Here is a 20,908-nt window from a genome sequence, read left to right on the forward strand (position 1 = left end):
TTGTGGCCGTGTTGTCTATTTAAGTCATATCAAATCTCAAAAGGTTTATATATATAAATATTTATATATATATATATATTGGCCCCAAATCGACACCAAAAATTTCCAATTGAAGATTAACAAAATCTCCTTTTATCTCAATTTTAAAGTATTTGTTAGCATAAACAAAACCAATTTCCCAGTTTTATTTGAAACGATGCAATCATTATAATCCCAAATGGTCCACACTCTTGAAAAACAAACAAACAAGGCAGGTGCCCTTACTGTAGCTGATTCAAAATCTTATGTACTGTTTATGCCTTTTGTTGTAATTTTAAATACATTAGTGTATTTTCTAAAGCTATGTAAATTGTAGTTCCCATAGTTTTGCTAGTATTTCTTATCCATGCCGAGGACTAAAGATAACACCTTAGCTAGGGAAAGAGGTTTTGGAAGGGGTAAACAATATCTCATAAGTGGACTCGCGTGTGCTTCTTATCTGATCATTATCGATTCTAGTAAGCATTTACAGTATTTGTGTTACTATGAGATTTTATGCAGTCGACACCCATCAGATCTCTATCTTTTATGCATGTTCAAACAGTGCCTCTTCTATTAAAAATTTCAAAGTATTTGTTTAAATAAAAACTATAAAGGGACATATTGGTGATTTAGATTTTGTATTATTTTTTATGAGTTTATTAAGTCCGTGCGTGTACTTGAAATATTGTCTACCACAAACACGCGAAAGAACACGCACTGCGGCATACTGATTAAAAATAACAATGCAATTTTCAGAAAGATACAATCAGAGCTCCAGATCAGATGCGTATCTGCGTATTTACGCATTGAAAAAATAAAAAACGCATTAAAAATCGGCCCAGTACTTAACAAAACGCAATACAAATCTTGGTACGTATTTTAAATCGATTAAACTGCGTAACCGGTTTCACCAATGATCAAGTTGAGTTTTTAGTGTTTACAAGTTAATCTTTGAATCAAAAGTAAGTCAATCAAAATACATTGTACGCTTGCAATAAAATTGCGGCCCATCATGTTTGTGGATCAAAAAGGGACTTAAAATACATGTACCCTTTAAGGCTGAAACAAAGAAGTAAAATACGCTTTAACAATAAGATCAGGGAATGAAATACCCTTTAGATTAAATCCTTATCTGGAGCTCTGGATACAACTGTGATTAAACACAAATTGAAGATGAGGAAAAGATTAAGTCTCTATTGAAATTTTATTGTCCCTGAGATATTAAATTGTTGCCTCAACCTTAGACCTGGGATTGTGTAAGTGAGCGGCCCTCAGTATGCTTGACAGAGTTATGCTCCGTGAGTCCGGACCAGGTGTTTGTATTTCCGAAATTCGACCTGTAACTTATAGTAAGATATCCCTTAGACGTTATGACGTGCTTTAAGCGTGCAACACTAGGTCTGTCTAATATTGCAGTGAGTTTTTTAAAAATTAAACCTCATCTTGACATAAGACCTTGAATTTTGACTAAGATGATCTGCTTCTTGAGTGCGATACTGCATCTTATTTTGTTGATCACTGCTGATTGGATATTTAACAATATCCATACTTGACAAAGTTATGCTCTGGACACGGCGTCAAGTAAACATTTCTTAAATTTGATCTTTGATTGTTAATGACCTTGAACTTGGACATAAGGACCTGCTTATTTCGCACAACACTTCGTCTCATCATGCTGTATTATATATGAAAATCCATCAGTGCTTGACATCATACTAAGTGCAAATTTTCTTAAAAAACGTATGGCCTTAAATTGTGGTGACTTAAGCAAATTTGCAATTTGTAGAACCGAATAAATCACGTATCCGCACAATATATGCGTATAAGTGTAATTTAACAGCGATTTTTCCTTTTTCATAAAGTACCGTAAAACGCACTTTCCCAATGAGGAAAACACTACAAATTTCCCAATTGCTGTCCAAAACAATTCCCAATTGAAGGTTTCTAAAAAAATATTTTATTTTTTAATGAAGTGCAACATTTTGTTAGGTTGTCATACTTAGTAATAATTTCGCAATGAGCAAGTATGGTGTAAATGCAGTTTGACGGTTTATAATAGTCGTTGCTGATTCTATATAAATATGAATGATGTGCATTTCGTTTGGTATTTGATGGTAAACAGCTACACACTACGTAAATGCATTTTGTATGCATAGCACATGATGATTTAAGAATGGTTACAAAATGGCGTCATACTTGCTTAATGGCGAAAAAACTGCGATTAAGAGGTGTTAATAGTAATAGCCACTTTACTAAGAAATAATGGAAACAATATTTTCATTTGTATTTCTTAAATATGTCTTCTCATTTCAACTTAAGGCGTTTGGTTAACATTGAATACACAAATATAAAAGTGATAAACGCATTTAAAAGTAAAACAAACCGAATGAAAATACGTAATTTCTCTATATGAATTAAAAAAAATTAAACGATCAGCCTATTTTTCAGGTCAAATTGCTTCTAGCAGCTGATTGTGACTGTGTGTTTGGAGATCTTGACAGTTGCTGTCTCTCGCTTTGATATGAACATTCGTAAAATAATCCATATAATATAAAACCCAGCATATTAATTATTTACCTGTAATGTTATTGAACACAGTGCAGTTATATTATGGTCGCGGAAATTGAAGACACATACTAGTGAACAGATGTGCATGATAACCAAATTCACACACGCAATTTTAACAAGCACTTTATATAACCTTTAGACAATAAATCTAAACAGGACAGATAAACGAATAGACATTTAAAAGCGCATCTTTATCAGATAAACAAAGGTAAAAATTAAATCTATATGTATTATTTTGTAGTAAAAAACACGAAGGGAGAAACCCCAGCTAATGTATTATCATGACATACTACATGTCAAACAAAAGAAAACAACGATGTTCAATACAAACATGTTGATATGTGTTTGTAGTTTAATAATTTTATCCTTAAAACTTTTTAAAATGAATTCACAGACTAATTTATCATAAATTTTGTGTTCAGCAGCAAGTAACGTTATGTCGGTCTTTCCATCTATGACTCACTCATTATATCTCTTTGAATACGCCTATTGTAAGAAATCGGACCGTAGCGGACCAAGATTATGATGTACAATCTACAATGCTCATTTAAAATCACTTGCCAGGTACAAAGTGACGGGGCTTAACTGAAGTGACAGAGCTTTACTAGAAAAGAATTATCCCCAAAGTTTTAGCTTAAAGAAAACACATAATCTCAATTTGAAGATATTGACCGTTCATCACACGTGTTTGATTCCGTAATCATACAGCAAAAATTGTGCCGATATAGACATGTTTGCTAGGTCAAAAAAAATCATTTCTCTTCGTGGAGTTTTCTAAATAAGTACAGTATTTGTAATGTCCTGGTTGCTTTGTATCCTTTTAAATTATTCATCTTATGACATATTGACACTTATGCCTAATCCGAAACTCGTATAAGGACTTTGGTGATGAACATTGGTGAAATATTCACCTATTCGCGGACATGGGTCTGTTCAAGTTCCTGTGGATTACACTGAATTTCTTCTCACGCATGTTTATTTTCTCACAACAAGTTTTATATAGTTTTGGGATCTTGTGATTTTTATGGCAAAGCGAACGTCAAAAACATGTGTAATGCATGTGCTGCATCATCACGTGTACTGGTCCGCTGAAAGGCATAGCTGCCTTAACAATCGAATAGCCATTACTGTTCATTCTCTAAGTTCGCATGCACCTGCAGCAAGATGAAACCACACCCGCACCTGGTCCGGAAGTGTCGACGTCATGCATGAAGGATTTGAAAGTAGCAAAGTTGAAAGTTATTTCAAACAATTGAAAATATTTTACATCGAATCGTTTTCTAGATATTAGGAAAATATTCAAAGTGCTTTTTCGTCTACATCTGTCTCAAATTGCACCGGAATATTTACAACAAATGCAATAAAATTGAAATCGGACTAGCATTTGCTTTAAACTTACTTAAAGCCCACTTCGAAGAAGCGGGATGTTTATTAGCCTGTTGCAGATCAATTTGTTTCGGCACAATCAATCGATTCTTTTTCAGATACAGTACGAAAAGTAAACGAATATGTCTTGAGGTGAAGTGTAAAGGTCACTGGCTAATTGTGACGTTTCCGAAGGATGATGTCTGGACAAATCTCTGAATACGAGTTTTTCATTATTGTTTGCTTTTTCGCTCCGAAGATGCCTAAAAATGTTGAGGTCAAAGGTCACTGTTTTCTTTGATATTTTAATTTTTCGCTGTAAAAAACGATATGATAATCCAAATTAAAATGTTGGTTACGGCAACGCAGAACGAAATAGTAGGTATTTGAATCTGAATGGAAACGTTGAAGTGACCAAGATTGGCTTTTATAAAACGTGTATACATTATTAATTTGCATATCAGTGTCACAATAAATTGCTGCAAGATAAAACACTTCCACACAATATCTGAAGAACGCATTAACTTCTACAGAATCGCATATTCTTGTACATAGACATGTCTTGAGGGAATGAAAATAAAAGAGTTAAAAAATCACAGATGCCTTATTAACAAACAACATATATAAATTTGTACCTTTCTTACCGACTTCAATTCGGGGGTCATACGTGTTTAAATAAACATCCATAATTTAGCAGCCATTGTTTTCCGGGCACAATTGTTTGAACTTGTCAGTCACATTAGCCGTAATGTCTTTAAAAGTTCATCCTATATCTGGACGTTGAACTTTAACCTGATTGTTATATATAACGTATTTAAACAACGTTACTGTTTACTTGTTCGCCGAAGCAATTAAAGTTTAAGGAAACGAATTGAAGGCCTAAGGTTCTGCTTGTTATTCTCTTCGTTCAAGAACATTCGTTAGCAACACGTGGACACACTTAAAAAGTATATGGATAGTCATACATTTACAACTTTCATTATTCTTAAAACTAACCGACGGCCTCGCATATTCACAACTATTAAAGGGACCTTTTAACAGATTGTGTCATGTATTACAGTTTGTCATTAAATGTTACAAATTGATAAATGTAATCATTGCAACTTAATAGCACTAGTAAAAAGCAATAATACAATTAAAGAAAGATAAGTAAACCTGAACTTGGTTTAAACCATTATAAGTCATTTAAACCACTCGGCCATCCGCTAACACAGTGAATTGAGTATTTTATATTTGATATAAGAAATCTCCTTAATGTCTCAAAATATAACGCTAACAGCAGAACTGCAATTTTTAGCTCGGCTGTTTTCGGAGAAAACCCGAGGTATTGTCATAGCCAGCTCGTCGTGTCGTCCGCTTTGTGCTTAAACCTGTACATTTTGTCAAGGTTTTGAACATTGCATATAAAATCAAAATGCTTCAACATACAACGGTGAAACTTTGTATGTAGCTGCACCTTGACTAGCTCTACATGCCACACCCATTTTTGGGTCACCAGGCCAAGGGTCAAGATCACTGTGACCTCTAAAAAACATTCTGACACGCTTTGATGTATTCAAAACTGCACCCGCAGCAGAGCGTGGCAACCGTTTTGCGGTGCTCTTGTTAATCGTTTCTCGTTTGTAACGCGTATAATTTTCAGGTTTTTAAATCGTAAAAAAATGCATACAATCAATTTAACAATGGATATTTTGAAGCATTAGAAATAACCATTATAACTGTTTCCTCTCAAACACCACAAGTACGATGAAAATTTGCAATGATATTTAACTTTTTATGCCCCACCCCCTTTCGAAGAAGGGGTTGTATATTGTTTTGCACATATCGGTCCGTCCACCGAATGGTTTCCGGATGATAACTCAAGAACGCTTACGCCTAGGATCATGAAACTTCATAGGTACATTGATCATGACTTGCAGATGTTCCATATTGATTTTCAGGTCACTAGGTCAAAGGTCAAGGTCACGGTGACTCGAACCAGTAAAATGGTTTCCGGATGATAACTCAAGAACGCTTACGCCTAGGATCATGAAACTTTATAGGTACATTGATCATGACTCGCAGATGACCCCTATTGATTTTCAGGTCACTAGGTCAAAGATCAAGGTGACTCGACACAGAAAAATGGTTTCCGGATGATAACTCAAGAACGCTTACGCCTATGATCATGAAACTTCATGGGTACATTGATCATGACTCGCGGATGACCCCATATTGATTTTCAGGTCACTAGGTCAAAGGTCAAGGTTACGGTGACTCGACACATTAAAATGGTTTCCGGATATTAACTTGGTCGACTGCAAGAATGGTTCCGGAACGGTTGGTAGAAAACATGGCCCCCACGGGGAGGTGCATTTTTCCTGATATGGCTATATTTAAACCTTGTTAACACTCTGATCATTTATCTCCGATTTTCACGAAGCTTGATCAGAAGATTTATTTCAATAATCTATATTGAGCGAGTCTTTAAATGGTTCCGGTTAGTTGAAAAACACGGCTCTTTTTTCCATATATGGCTATAATAAAACCTTGTTAACATTCTAAAGGTAACATTTTATGAAGTCTTCATTAAACTTGGTCAGAATTTTTCTTATGATATCTGAGCCGAGTTATAAAATGGTCCCCGTCCGTTGAAAAAAGGGCGCCAGTAAAACCTTGCTAACACACAGTCACATTTAAGTCCTATCTGATCTTCTGAAAAAGTTGTCAGAACAATTGTTCTTATGATATCTGAGATGAATTCGAAAATATTTTCTGTTCTTTTAAAAACATGGCCGCCATTGGACTGCTCATTTTTCCTTATGTATAGTAAAACTTTCTTAACTATCTAGTGAATGTTTTGGCCAAGTTTGAAAATGGTTTCAGAAACCTCTCAAAAAAAATGCTGAGAGCAGATCAGTTCCCTCAGTCTCAGGTGGGCGACGGCGGACCTCTGGCCCACTTGTTTATCCATATCTGTTTACTCAACAAAATTGCTCAACACTTCATCACAAATAAATCGATTGTGTTCACATCTAATTAAAAAGTATGTGTCCCCATTAAACCCGCAGTTATTTGTAGAAGAAACAAATTGTTGTGGTGAATGTGGTATGTTTTGCCGAAAAATGATATGTTTAACTTATAAACCTGTAATGAACGTCAATTGTTATTTTGTATGCCCCCAGAACAAAGGTTATGGGGGCATATTAAAATCGCACCGTCAGTTAGTCAGTCTGTCCGTCCGTCCGGATTAGTTTCCGCTCAATAAGTCAAGCAAGTGTCATCAGATCTTCAACAAACTTGATGAAAATGTTAAAGGAAATAACATCAAGGTCAAGTTCGATAATCGGCCGAATCGACCCAGACACTTTAGTTACGGCCCTTGAATCATCGTATTTTTTTTTTATCGTTTCCGCTCAATAGCTCTAGCAATTGTCACCAGATCTTCACAAAACTTCATGGAAATGTGAAAGGCAATCACATCTAGGTCAAGTTCGATAATCGGCCAATTTGACCCAGACACTCCGGAGTTACAGCCCTTGAATCATCGAAAAATTGTGTTTTTTCTCGTTTCCGCTCAACAAGTCAAGCAAATGCCATAGGTTCTTCGCAACACTTCATGAAAATGTGTAAGGCAATAGCATCTAGGTCAAGTTCGATAATCGGCCACATTGGTACAGACACTCCTGAGTTACGACCCATGAATCATTGAAAAAATGTTGTTTTTCTTTCTCGTTTCCGCTCAATAACTCCAGCAATTGTCTTTGTTTCTTCACCATACTTGATGAAAATCTCAAAGGCAATAACATCTAGGTCAACTTCGATAATCGGCCAAATTGACCAAGACCGTTTTGAATTACGGTCCTTGAATCATCGTAAAATCGGGGTTTTACTCGTTTCCGCTCAATAACTCGAGCAATTGTCATCAGATCTTCGCCAAACTTCATGAAAATGTGTAAGGCAATAACATCTAGGTCAAGTTCGATAATCGGCCTAATTGACCCAGACTCTCCTGAGTTACGGCCCTTGAATCGTCGTAAAATTGTTGTTGTTTTTTCGTTCCGCTCAATAACTTGAGAAAATGTCATAGGATCACTCGCCACACTTCATGAAAATGAGTAAGGCAATAAAATCTAAGTCAAGTTCGATAATCAGCCAAATTTACCCAGGCACTTCTGAGTAACGTCCCTTGAATCATCAAAAAAGTGCGTTTCCGCTCAGTAACTCAAGCAATTGTCATCGGATCTTCTCAAAACTTCATAAGAATGTGTTCAGGCAATCTAGGTTAAGTTCGATAATCAGCCAAATTTTCTCAGGCACTTCTGAGTTGCGGACCTTGTATCATCAAATAATTGCGTGTCCGCTCAATTACTCAAGTTATTGTAATCGGATCGCCACCAATCTTCATGAAAATGTGTTACGCAATGAGATCTACGTCAAGTTACATAATCAGACAAATTGACTCGGACACTCCTAAGTTATGGCCATTGAATAATCGAAAAATTGCGGGTTTTTTCTCGTTTCTAAATCTGCGTTTAGGTTTCGAAAAAAGCTCATAAATTCTATGTCGATTATGAAGCCTTCATATTTGGCATGCATGTGTATATGGACAAGGCCTTTCCATACGCTTTTTGACTCCCTTGACCTTGAACTTAGGGTCCGCGTTTAGGTTTCGAAATCTGCATTTAGGTTTTTGAAAATATTATATTTTAAATTTATTTACCCAATATTGAACTATTTTGAAGGGAAAGAACAGTTGGATTTAGAATTACTTGCACGTCTCGTTTCGAAATTTAGATACTAGTATGTGTACTATCCATGCAGATTGATCACTCATTTACTGATTTATGTCGGGCTATTAAATTGGCGATTTCGATGATCAGATGAACAGAATAAACAAACTGTAGTGGTTTTCAGATGTCGTCAGTTGAACTGCATGTAACCAGATGAGCGGCCTGGACCGGTGTGTCCGTCTTGTATGGGGGTATTATTAACTAACGTATTGTTCACTGCTGGACACGCGTATGTTACTAATTAAGTGGGTACGTGGTTCAATAAGTGGCGAATTCAATAATTTGATACGTCGGAAATTTTAAAATCACCGATTAAAACAATTATTGCGTTCTTATACACATGTGGTATACTCGCATGTCAATATAAAATGGTATCAATGAATTTCATACTTTTTAAGTTAAAATAATTATTGATATTTAAAAATGCGTTTTCAGATATCAAACAATCATTACTGATGACTGTATTAAAGAAATGGATTTTGGGATGTCGCAGAATGGAATTCTTGATATAAATCAAGAATTTGACATCAAGAAATCGTTCTCATATTTTGGTATCAATTAAGCAAGCACATTATTAATATAAAAAAAAATCTTGATATCAAGGGGTTGAGTTGTTCATAGCAGCGATTTCTGATACTTTGTGAGCATCAAGAAATCGAGCTGTTGATATATAAAATCAATCGTTTCTATCAAAAATTATTTGTTTACATTCACAAGAGACTCGATTTAAAAAATAAAAAAGAAGTGTGTCTCTGTATAGACCGTCCAGAAAAAGCTGTTACTACATATCTTGTGAGACCCATTTAACATTAACAAAAAGTATAAACGTGTTAAAATGAAACAATACGATACACAATTTAATTATGTTCGTATATTTGATCGAAAACAAAACAATATTTAAACATGCAATTTTATAGGGAACTGAGCGATTTTATTGTATGCATACTCACTGAATATAATATTCAACAATTAAATTATTTTGTAGCTTTCTTTTTATCACTAGCCTGGTTCATTCAAACAAAGTTCTTAACATATGAGACAAAAACAATACTACATGGAAATAAAGCATGAGATCGACGATATGAAGTCGTTTGGAATTTATATAAACAACGTTTTGGATGCTCTCATACAATGTCAATATTTACAAAACCTAATTTATCTCAGTTTTAATAATATAAATACTTTCAGTATCTAAACGATTACATAATAATTATCACTAGCAATACAGTACCTTCAAATTATTATATTTTAGTGTCGATCGCTTTTATGATACGATTGTCATCAAGAGCTCAACATATACATTCTTTTCAGATTGTTGGATTCATCTGCTCATTTTCGATCACGAAATTAATTCCGCTTCCTTACAGATTGATGCACGACTGATTGAGTGACGTTGAAGATATTCAGACAACCAGACAATAACCTCTAAATGCTAAGCAGGACAGGTCCACCTTAGTTGACTGATTCCGACAGACAGTCCATATAAGTGGTATGTCAATACGTCTCAAGATCCGGACTCGTATACAAGCGGTGCCTTGCAATATTATACATTTTGTTGGGCTGCGAGCTGCATTATCAATCGGTATGCTTGATCGATCAAACGTCATTTACACGTGAAATATACCATATAACGTGATAGATGTGTTTCAATCCATGTACACGTCTAACCATTTTTTTAAGAAAGATCATAATGCAATTGTCATTTATTCGTTACCACTTACATACTAATTTTACATGTGTGTAGTCCCTTAGAAAGTTAAATTTGATTAAAGACCTTTCTTACTAGATGCAAGTTTAAAGTGCTTCATGTCCAACCCGTAGATACGGACGAGCAACAAACAGCGTAAAGCCTTAACAGACTCTGCGAGTTACTGGCAGGCGGTTCTTGTTTTTTGCTGTTTGCACATAGCCATTTTTACTTTGCCTCTGAGAGGGAAAGGGTTAAATTCGAATTATTAACTCTGTCGTTTTGGTGCGGCTACTTAACACGCTGTCGTGGTGAAATTCCTACGCATCCTAACTATAATTTGTTGTTTTGACCAGAAAACAACGCAAAATTATTTCTAAAATAACTCTCATTTCTTTTAGGCAATTGTATGATATAAGCTTTCAATCCAACATGCGTTATTTCCCTTTTATAGAATGAAACCTAATTTTTGTCTATTGGCTTTAGCTAATGCACTTAATTACCCCAAACCGGAAAAAGTCTCATTGGTTGAGTGTTAAGATGAGGTGAAACTGCCCGGATGTAGTAGGATGTTCGCAGACGAAATAGATAATATAATTAACATAGAATTTTCTAATTCTTACAATTTTTCACTTAGAAACTTTGTTCAAAGATTATCTTCTGATATTTTTTCAGTATCATTTTAGTGAATTTTAATCACGTGATAGTAAAGATGGCGACGTCTATGCTAAGGCGGGTATTTTTCTCCATTTTTATACCGTTCATTTGTATAAAAATTTTTAATGCCGCGCACTTTCCATCCATATCAGCAAGAAAGTTACTAGCGTTTATTTCGTATTAATCTTCGTATCTATATCTCGACTTTACTCGCTGCGAATTTTTTTAGCGGGATGACCTAGTTACAGTATGTCTAAGAAAATGTGCGGGGAAAAAAGTAAATATATAAAGCGTAGATCTATATTAATACAAAATATACGCTATTCACCCGTTTACTGACGGCTGTTAATTGAGCGTCATAAAAATTAAACAAAAGTAATAACGGATATACAACGGCGAAAAATAACTGTCTCGGCATGGACGGTGCCATCTTGACTATCACGTGATTACCCCCATCTGCTATAGATATTATGTTTCGCTTTGATAAATGAAGGTCTGCGTGGCAGAGTGGTATCCTCTGACAGATCAAGATAACGTGAGTTCGAATATCGGCGATGTAACTTTGTTGTTGTTGTTTTTTCAACTTTTTTCCTTACTATAAAAATTAGTTAAGTCTCATTGTGTACACACCGGTCTTACTGACCTGTGTACTAACGCGCAATACATTGTGGGTAACACTTCTTTTTCAGTCTTCTGAAAATCGCTATCAGTTTAAATAGAGATTCAAAATCGCATTTAAACATATTAAATAACATTTCTTTAAACAACATTCCATTTTAAACACATATTTAACACAGTTTTTCTCATTATAAAAAAATATTCATTCCTACGCGGAACTATTTTGGCGGAAGCACAACTCCCGAAATCAGGGGAATGTGATGCGTCCTAGCATAGAGGTGACAATAACGTAGTGACGTCACCATATATGTGTAGAATGAGTTGAGTCTATTTAAGAAATAATCGACAGGTATTCGTTGGTTATTGCGGTAATAACCATCGGTACGGAGTTCCGACTCGTATAATTAAACGAGTATGATAAAAAGCATCGGAACGACATACCATTGGTTATTACCGCAATAAAACCAACGGTTACCGTCAATTATTTCGATTCTAACACTATTCCATTAATAAGTTATCCGCGATATAAAGGTTATAAATGAGAATTATATTAACCGAACGTCCTGCACTTTTCCGCGAAAACGTTACGTCACCACAACAATGAAAAACAAATGACGTCGTCTTCATTCATATAGAGTGCGCAGACAATCAAAGTGACGTCACTTCAAACAACCGTTGGTATATCGGGGTAATAACCCACGATAAGCCCCCTTCTCATTCTAATGTGCATGCGTGTGCGACTGTGGTAGAAAAAAAATAAACATATTTGTAAGCAATCATATCTAATGACATAATATGAACAAATGCCGAAATATGTTAACAATTCCATTAAAAACTAGATTTGTATTAAATTATCTTAGTTCCACAACTTGTTTCATATTTGCCATCGTTCAAATAAATACAATAAATAAATATGACCTAACATTTTCTGCTAACATTTGGCATACTTTTTTATGTTTTTTTACAAATCGAATACCGTCGTGTTTGATTTTGAGATAACATACTTTCTAAATGTTTTTAGCTCACCTGTCACGAAGTGACATAGTGAGCTTATGTGACCGTGTGATGTCCGGCGTCCGAATGTGCGTGCGTGCGTGTGTCCGTCAACAATTTGCGTCGACAGTAGAGGTCACAGTTTTCATCCAATCTTTATGAAATTTGGTCAGAATGTTTATCTTGATAAAATCTGGATTGGGATTGTATTTGGGTCATCTGGGGTCAAAAACTAGGTAACTAGGTCACATAATAGTTCAAATAATAGAAAAAACCTTGTGTAGACAATAGAGGTCGCATATTTCATCCAATCTTTATGAAATTTGGTCAGAATGTTTATCTTGATAAAATCTGGGTTGGGATTGTATTTGGGTCATCTGGGGTCAAAAACTAGGTCACTAGGTCAAATAATAGAAAAACCTTGTGTAGACAGTAGAGGTCACAGTTTTCATCCAATCTTTATGAAATTTGGTCAGAATGTTTATCTTGATGAAATCTGGGTTGGGATTGTATTTGGGTCACCTGGGGTCAAAAACTAGGTAACTAGGTCAAAAGCTTGGTCAAATAGTAGAAAAACATTGTGTAGACAGTAGAGGTCACAGTTTTCATCCTACCTTTATATGAAATTTGGTCAGAATGTTTTTCTTGGTTGGGATTGTATTTGGGTCATCTAGGGGTCAATAACTAGATCACTAGGTAAAAAACTAGGTCAAAAAATAGAAAAACCTTGTGTAGACAATAGAGGTCGCAGTTTTCATCCAATCGTTATGAAATTTGGTCACAATGTGTATCTTAATGAAATCTGGGTTGGGATTGTATTTGAGACATCTGAGGTCAAAAACTAGGTCAAATAATAGAAAAATCAGGTCACAGTTTTCATCCAATCTTTATGAAATTTGGTCAGAATGTTTATCTTGATGAAATCTGGGTTGGGATTGTATATGGGTCATCTGGGGTCAAAAACTAGGTCACTAGGTCAAAAACTAGGTCACTAGGTCAAATAATAGAAAAACCTTGTATAGACAAATGAGGTCACAGTTTTCATCCAATTTTTATGAAATTTGGTCAGAATGTTTATCTTGATAAAATCTGGGTTGGGATTGTATTTGGGTCATCTGGGGTCAAAAACTAGGTCACATGGTCAAATAATCGAAAAACCTTGTGTAGACAATAGAGGTAACAGTTTTCATCAAATCTTTATAAAACTTGATCAGAAAGTTTATCTTGATGAAATCTGGGTTTGGATTGTATTTGGGTCACCTGGGGTCAAAAACTAGATCACTAGGTCAAATATTAGAAAAACCTTGTGTAGACAATAGAGGTCACAGTTTTCATCTAATCTTTATGAAATTTGGTCAGAATGTTTATCTTAATGAAATCTGGGTTGGGATTGTATTTAGTTAGTCAGGTGAGCGATTTAGGGCCATCATGGCCCTCTTGTTATTTATCGGGTACTTAACTATGAATAGTATACATGGATACATAACTGTCTTGTTTCTTGCAGAGGACTGTGGATGTTTTTAAGGCTATAATATCGCTAAACTTTGTGACGGCAAACATTTACCCTGCGATTTTGGCGGTCAAACTACAGTATTTTGATATTTAACTGCAAATAAGGTTGCATATTATTTGAATAAAAATGAAAACTATATAATGTGCGCTCCAAATTACAGCGTGCATGTAATATTTTGCGTATGTTACGAAGTAGGTAAATATAACAACAACACTACTACATTAACCACGAATTGTTGCTATCTGCTTAAATGAAATTGAAGCGATCGTAACAGTATAATGAATAGTAACAAACAAAACATGAAAAAAGATATAACTTTGAACTAAGCTTCCAAATGAAAAAGTCGATCAGTCTCGTAAATAGTCATGAGGTAAGGATAACGTTAATTAAAACTAGAGCATTTCGATTTTCATTCGTTAAATTGTTCTTTACTTCAGCAGAAATGTCCCTGTATAATGCCAACAGACTTTTACCCAGTTTGACCCAGAAACTACTTATAGATAAACAAGACTATTGCCAAGCAATAGTCCCCTACCGTCTCCACCATGGTCAGAAATTCCACAATTGTTTGAATTTATTTATTTTTTGTTGCCATAGCAACCAGAATTTTTGACGTAGGAACAAAATGAAATGACGTGCATAATGTCCATATTGCCATCTATCCATGTTCCAAGTTTCTTGAAAAAAATATTAAGATCTTAAAGTTATCCTAGGATACATAAAACCACCATTTTCAGCAGTATTTCTAGTCTATTTGTTGCCATAGCAACCATAATTTTTGACGTATGAACAAAATGAAATTACGTGCATAATGTCCATATTGCCATCTATCCATTTTTTAAGTTTCATGAAAAAATATGAAGAACTTTTAAAGTTATCGCAGGATCCAGAAAAGTGTGACTGACTGACGGACTAACAGACTGACAGACAGACAGACAGAGCGCAAACCAAAAGTCCCCTCCGGTAAAATCGTAGGGGACAATAAGTAAACCGTTGACTATGAGGTTCAAAGGCGTAAACTACTAGGAAATTAACTAAGACACTGGTAACTCATTACATCGCCTTATATTCCATTATAACCTTGCTGTCCCACTTTGACATTTATCTTGACCTAATTTGGATTGTTAACAAAGGCATAAAAACTGTTTTTTGTCTAACAGTTAACACCAATATTTATTAACACTGGTTCAGTATGTATTTCGTCTTTACATAAATAATAGTAGATACGATCGTGTTATTGCTAAAGGGATAAGAATTTAAAATGAAAGCTTATGACGAAAACATATATACGCATTACAAAAGTCTTAAAAAGTGTAAAACAATTTTCGCGTCTATCACTTCACAATTGTAAGGTACATTTATTGTAAGTTTAAACAGAACTTCTGCTGTACACGTAATAACATTTTTGTTAAACAAGCAAAGCGAAAGTCTTTGCCGATTTCTTATAAATACTTTATCGATCGTTTCTTGGAATATTCTGACCTTATACTTCCAGTGGGAATTCTCAGTGTCACTGGATTTAACCATTTTGGCTATCACCGTACCGCTAGGTTTTACCGCTTTTGCTTTGTTCTCTTCGTGGCACTAGGCTTTACCGCTTTGGCTGTCACCGTTGCACTAGGTGTTATCGTTTGGTTACTACCGCGGAGCTTATATTGGATTTTCCGTTTTGGTAATCACAGTGGAACTTGGCTTTTCCGCTTTAGCTATCACCGTGGCGCTAGGTCTCGGTGTTTTAATTCGCTATCACCCCGTCCATAGGTTTTACCCGTCTTACTATCATATTTGCTCTATGTATGATTGTCTTGACTGCCAGCAACACCGCTTAAGACATGGATAATTGAAAAATCCTTATCCAGCTACAATAGCCACTGGCACTGAAAATGGATGTCACTTTGAAAAAAGAGACTTTATATGTTGGTTCAAAGCACGCCCAATTGTATCCACAACTGCTAATTGCAACCCAAAACTAACGTTCGGGAGAGAATTTTGATTCGAAAGAATTTTTGTGTCAGCTTTTTTATGCCCCCCTTCGAAGAAGAGGGGGTATATTGTTTTGCACTTGTCGGTCGGTCCGTCGGTCGGTCGGTCCGTCCACCAGATGCTTTCCGGATGATAACTCAAGAATGCTTAGGCCTAGGATCATGAAACTTCATAGATACATTGATCATGACTGGCAGATGACCCCTATTGATTTTCAGGTCACTAGGTCAAAGGTCAAAGGTCAAGGTCACAGTGACTTGAAACAGTAAAATGGCTTCCGGATGATAACTCAAGAATGCTTACGCCTAGGATCACGAAACTTCATAGGAACATTGATCATGAGTGGCAGATGATCCCTATTGATTTTTGGTTTGTGAAAGATTAAGTGTGAAAATCATTGTTTGATTTTTGGAAAATTAATGGGCTTTGGACTCAGAAATTTTCTCTATAATAACTCTTTTCTGGAGTTGTTTGGCGCAATGCTTTCAGATATTAAGCTTATATTTGGTATTTGAATCTACTTAATGACTTATTAAGATGCGCAGAAGGGGGCATTGCCTTTCTCAAACGCTCTTGTTCGTTTATACCCGCATATTATTAGTGTTAAACTAATATTGAGGATAACAGCATATGACTTGTTCGTTAAATAAAAAGTGATCTACATATCACATCGTTCAATAATGTTTAAAGCCCTTAGGTTTACATCGGACCACAAAATTTACGCGAAAACACACAAAATACGATCTTTTCCCTCGCCAGTTTTATGGAAGTTTGAAACTTATGATTTGGATCGTGACCTTAATAGACCAGAAAACGCACCTACAAATTCATTTCAGTAATTATTAATTATAATATATTCGACCTTATTAAAAATGTATGGGTCCAATTATATTCGAAATATTCTTCGCGAGTCTTCAAACACTACTGTATTTATGCATAATGACATCGATAGAAATAATTTAAATGTAAACTTTGGTGGCAAGTTAAGTAGTCCCCCTTCACAATATTTACATGTTTGTGACAGTTTTTACAATGAGTGTAAGCATGCAATAGACAGGAAAACTAATTTAAACAAATATGGTTTTACGTCCGGTAGCATATCGAAATGTTGACACGCATGTCCTAAACGATGCGGACATTGAACTAATCACAACCAACACACGCAGGCGCACTTTAGCGGCACTTAACGTGTATAAGACAAAACGTTTAGACTGTTGCTATAATTACCGCCTTGAACCCAGACATGGATTTATAATTTAAATCATGCATTACACAAACGCTTTATGTACATCAATAATATAATCAAAGCGCTGAAGGCATTAAATTTGTTCGCTGTTGTATAATATTAGACGCAACTCAATTTTCAAAATTATATTATAGCTTTTATATCGCAAGATTGAAATGACCACAACCAATTCAAATTTATAAAGAGTGTGTCTTAAAGCACAGGTCGAGATGTTGTTTTTTCCCCAAATCATTTATACAGCTAATCAGTGTGCACAGGCTAATCTTATTTGACATGCATTAAGCCCTGAAAGCAGCCAATATGTACATATTTTAATGATAAACACTAGACTGGCCAACTTTGTCTTACAAGCTGTTAAATTCTTGTGAATACATGCACACTATGTAGTGTATCAGTGGGAACTATACACAGACAGATGCGGTGGTTAGAGCAGACGCTTTTAGTATTCATCGTCTGCTTAATTTTACTGCAGTTATCCACACAGGCAGTCACGGGTTACGGTTCCTAGCGTAGTTAAGCCTATACTAATTTGCAAAATTGCCTTTAATATTTGATTTCAATAATAATCATAATAAATGATTTCATTAAGTGTATGCCTTTATGCAGGATGCAGGAGAATACTAACGATTCATATACATTTTATGTGTCGGGACTTCTTTCAACGAACTCCGTCAATAATTTTGGTCTTTGTGTAGCTTATGTATTGCATTAGCAGGACTGTTGATGTTTGTTTAGAATATTCTGACATTATGGGGGAAAACGAACCGATAGTATGTTAGTTTATATTAAAGCCGGCCCAGATGCGTATTGTCACTGCCTTAAAGTGATTTTGAAGCATAACATTACTGCCACATGTCAATGCCTAGATCACTTTGATATATCCATTTTCCTTAATAATATTATTAAAAATTATGAAATTTGGATGGAAAACGAATAACACTTTACATTCAACTACCAGTGTCTTTAAATCGTTAAGCAATACAGAATTATTAGAAAATAGATTAAACAAAACATAATAATGCTTATTTTGACTACACATAGATTTCATTGGATCATTTTAGCTCACCTGAGCTCAAAGTCCTGATGGGGGCAATTAGAATTTCTTGTCTGTCGTCATTAAGTCCGTGCGTGCGTGCGTAAACATATTCTTCTTACTACTTCCACTTTACCGCTGGTCAGATATTGATAAAACTTAATAAGAATTATTCCTGGATGACCCTCTTAAAGTTGTTCAAATCGTTTCGGTCCATTGCATATGTAGGTCATCAGAGCTTAAACAATTTTTAAACTAGAAACTTAAAAATCCCCTATGAATCCAAAGCTCAGAAGTGAAATATTTGGAATGTAACATCGTATAGTGGTCTTCTAAAGTTTGTTCAAATGATGTTCCTGGGATCAAAATTTGCAACGCCCTGGGGATCACTTTCTTTGTCGTGCTCTCTGAAACCTCAAGGTGCAGAGGTTAGATATTTGTCATGTGTAAGGTATGATGGTCATCTACCAATTTTGTTTCACAATGCTCAAGGGATCAAAATTGACGTTGCCGTGATGGTCATTTTTGTCATTATGTATATGTTTTAGTGAAATAATAATAAACAGGTATAAAATCTATATAAGCAAGGCCCAAAGGTTTGTTATTTGACATGTTACATCGACTGGTGGTCATCTACCAAATTTGTCAAAATATGCTCCGCCCGGGGATGACTTGTTTCCCTTGTATATAATATATGGATCATAATCTGTGAAAGATTTAAGATTTTTATTTTGCCTTTAACAGCGAATGGTGGCCTTCTCCCAAAGTTTGTTCAAAGTCATGCGTCTGTAGTCAAATTTGGCCCCTGCTGCGGTAACGTGTTTTATTGATATATTTGCAATATTTGAAAACGGGTTTGGTCCTTAAAAACATGGCCACCATGGAGCCTCAAAGGTTAAGGTCCTTGAATCGCGTAAGTGAAAATTTGTAGAGATTGATTTTTAGTCTTCACCAAACTTGCTCAGAACATGTTCTTTTATGGTATATCGGCCGAGTTGGAAAAAAAAAGGTTACGGAAACATTTCAAAACCTGCTCAAAACAGTTACGTTCCCCGAAGTCTCCGGTGAGATCCTAGGCCTTCTTGTATTCATTTTTCGCTTTATGTTGACGTTTACCCAGCGACAAATTAAGCACCACAAGCATGCGATTACGAAATCGAACGTCATCCTTCAAGGTCAAAAGTCAAATATCATTGTATTTTTCGTTCCTAAAACTTAAACATTCGCTAAAGTTTTGTCTTAACTTTTAGAATATTGAAGATAGCAACTTGATATTTGGCATGCATGTGTATCTCATGGAGCTGCACATTTTTAGTGGCTTAAGGTCAAGGTCATCGTTCGAGGTCAAAGGTCAAATTTATGGCTTCAAAGCGGCGCAATAGGGGGCATTGTGTTTCTGACAAACACATCTCTTGTTTACTAAGTAATCTCTCTTTAAACCAATATTTTCAGGAACAGCTATTGACGATAACCTAAATATTTATGAGTAAATATAATTCTGACATGATGATGAAATAGAAGAATTTTCTCAAGACTTTAAACACAATAATGGTTGTTAACCAATTAATTAGCAACTCCAACTATGCTTTATTATTGTTTACTCGCAATACCATTGTTAAACGACCAATGCGCTTTGTGTTCATTCTGGTGAATGGCGTCAAAACCGTCAAGGTTTAACTTCTGAACAACAGAACCGATAAACAATAATCACACTTTTTTTAAATTAAATCCATCGCATCAGTACTGTGTATTTATCAGTATTAAGATAGAAGTTCTATGTATTAGTACTTTTATTGAAGTTTCTACTTCCGCGTCTGCGTTTGTTGACCAATCGAACAGAATAGACCTGACAGCATTCAGCAAGGACGATATTACCAAGTATTGGTTTATACTTACCGGTAAACAAGAAGAAAGCAGTTGCATTATCCAATCGATTAATTGCCAATTCGTGACAAGTCTACCATAGATTTCTGTATTTTGATTAATAATGGGAAAACTACAATGAATATTTCCTTAAATTCTTAAATTCCTTATAAACAAATGATGGATATGATTGATTTATTAAACACCACCTTAAAAGTGATTATGTTTTTAAGCTGCATGTAGACAAACATGAACAGTTCCCTGAAATAAAAACAAGATATGCACATACATTTTATGATGTGATTAAACAATAACGGTGCACATAGACGAGTAAAAATATCTTGAGGAAAAAATATATTGATTGGCTTGTATTAAGATGTACTTAGGAACACAAAGAAAACATAACGCGATAATAAGTCAGCACGTTTGTCCTTTGTCGCTCTGATGTGTGGCTCAAACAGCCACACATCCTACGTTACAGATACCAAATCGTTGTTTATTGACTTACAAAAAACAATACATCTTAGTTAATTGTTTTAATCTGCAAACAAGACATTCCATTTTATAACACTATATTTATATGCATGTG

The 20,908-nt window shown here is 35.2% G+C and overlaps 1 protein-coding gene across 6 annotated transcripts in view; it reads left to right on the forward strand.

Annotated features, from left to right (window-relative positions):
* The window catches only part of LOC127845363 (uncharacterized), a 51,371-nt gene that overhangs the window by 14,928 nt on the left and 15,535 nt on the right, over positions 1–20,908 (forward strand). For 4 of the 6 annotated variants that reach the window (XM_052376227.1, XM_052376232.1, XM_052376233.1 and 1 more), the window contains exon 2: positions 10,094–10,215. The exons of 1 other annotated variant lie outside the window; for it this stretch is intronic. The gene's annotated coding sequence lies outside the window, so the exon portion shown is untranslated. Of the gene's footprint in view, positions 1–10,093; positions 10,309–20,908 lie in introns of all 6 variants that reach the window. One more of the 6 variants, XM_052376228.1, reaches the window with a different exon arrangement.

This window comes from Dreissena polymorpha, chromosome 9 (genome assembly GCF_020536995.1).
Source record: "Dreissena polymorpha isolate Duluth1 chromosome 9, UMN_Dpol_1.0, whole genome shotgun sequence".
In the NCBI taxonomy this organism is placed as follows: domain Eukaryota; kingdom Metazoa; phylum Mollusca; class Bivalvia; order Myida; family Dreissenidae; genus Dreissena; species Dreissena polymorpha.